Here is a 1807-nt window from a genome sequence, read left to right on the forward strand (position 1 = left end):
CACTCTAGCTCTCCTGGAGGTACACGCTAACTACGGGGAACCGGGCTGTATTATGAAGTTTGCACTGTTATCCCCTCCATAGTGTGTAAGTACACTCTAGCTCTCCTGGAGGTACACGCTAACTACGGGGAACCGGGCTGTATTATGAAGTTTGCACTGTTATCCCCTCCTTAGTGTCTAAGTACACTCTAGCTCTCCTGGAGGTCCACGCTAACTACGGGGAACCGGGCTGTATTATGAAGTTTGCACTGTTATCCCCTCCATAGTGTGTAAGTACACTCTAGCTCTCCTGGAGGTACACGCTAACTACGGGGAACCGGGCTGTATTATGAAGTTTGCACTGTTATCCCCTCCATAGTGTGTAAGTACACTCTAGCTCTCCTGAAGGTACACGCTAACTACGGGGAACCGGGCTGTATTATGAAGTTTGCACTGTTGTCCCCTCCATAGTGTCTAAGTACAGTCTACTACCACTGTAACTAATGTGTAATTAGAGCCAGTGAGTTAGAACACAGTTACTTCAATGTTTCACAAGATAACATCATCTGAAAACAATCCAAAGATGAAACTAAGTGTCCCTGACAACATAAAATAACACATTTCTACTGGTTTTTGTTATTTACGTTCAGTTTTGTTCCTTCTGTTATAAACTATTCAATTTAGTCTTGATCCTTTATTGTGATCCGTTTGTTTTTTCTAAGTCAAAAATAGTCAGTCAAGTCAGTTTCAGTTGACAAATGTAATTTCTAAGTCAAAAGTCAAGTGGAAAAGATCATTGTGGTACTACTATCATACTGGAGTGTGACACCCAGTGATGGAGATGGAAGAATGTATGAGCTCCTCTGGATAAAAGGTGATCTTGATCCAACTCCTTGGGTCAAGGCAGAGATCGGGGTCATGGGTGGCTAGCCATCTCCCTCGTCAGGTTGAATGTCAAATCCACATGTAATTTTCCACAAAATCTCTAAAAAAAACATCACCTGTGCAGAAAGAGAGGTATTACTATGTTGCATCATCAACTTCAATTTCTTTTTGTGGTCATTATCATTATTACGTAAATACATCACAGTAACACAAAGTGAGAAAACTTTTAACTGTAAAGTTTTTCTCGGCATGGAATACTTTATCCTGTCTTTACATTACACATCATGAATCATTAGCCTTTTAAACCATAACAAGTGGATTACATTTCCTTTTGAACTACAAAGTTTGTGTTTTTAAACATTCTTAACTGTTTTCCACTTAACTATGGATTACAAAACGTATTTCGAAAATGTAGGCTACATCAGTGCACACACCGTATTACACTTGACTATTCATCGGTCAAATAGCATTCATGACCCAACTGTAATGGTGGAAATGTATACAGTACACTAACACAAATACAAACGGCAAGGGGCCACGAGGCAAAACAAGTGCAGCATTTTAGAGTTACAAGTAGGTCGCGAACAGTAATTGCAATGCCAAGTAAGTGTAGGGTAGAGGGGAAGCACACACACTATAGCTATGTCCCGATTCGGGGTCTGCGTGCTTGAAGGACGCAGCCTTCGCGGCCGCGCCCTTCAAGGATGCAGGAGCGTCCTCCGAACGCCGCCTCAACCGTTGTGAAATGGGACGGTCTAGCCTTCGGAGGATTTCCTGGTTCCGCGAGCACATCATGATTTGTGTCGCGTCACGACGCAAGGGGCAAAGGCAGTTAATATTTTGTAGTGGTTTTTTATTATTGTATTTTATTTATTATATTTTCATGGAGGAGGAGTTGCGTCGGCAGCGGCGGAACCGGCTTATCCACCTTATTTTCAAACAC

At 42.2% G+C, this 1807-nt stretch overlaps 1 protein-coding gene and 1 long non-coding RNA gene across 2 annotated transcripts in view; one reads left to right on the forward strand and one right to left on the reverse strand.

Annotated features, from left to right (window-relative positions):
* The window catches only part of LOC126386418 (dihydropyridine-sensitive L-type skeletal muscle calcium channel subunit alpha-1-like), a 509728-nt gene that overhangs the window by 279312 nt on the left and 228609 nt on the right, over positions 1-1807 (forward strand). The window lies entirely within an intron of this gene.
* LOC126386445 (uncharacterized) overlaps positions 103-1807 on the reverse strand; it is a 2551-nt gene continuing 846 nt past the window's right edge. The window contains exons 2-3 of the long non-coding RNA XR_007569498.1: positions 469-980; positions 103-192 (exon numbers count right to left, since the gene is read on the reverse strand). This is a non-coding gene — a long non-coding RNA (uncharacterized LOC126386445). The remainder of the gene's footprint in view (positions 193-468; positions 981-1807) is intronic.

Source organism: Epinephelus moara, chromosome 24, assembly GCF_006386435.1.
Source record: "Epinephelus moara isolate mb chromosome 24, YSFRI_EMoa_1.0, whole genome shotgun sequence".
Lineage (NCBI taxonomy): Eukaryota > Metazoa > Chordata > Actinopteri > Perciformes > Serranidae > Epinephelus > Epinephelus moara.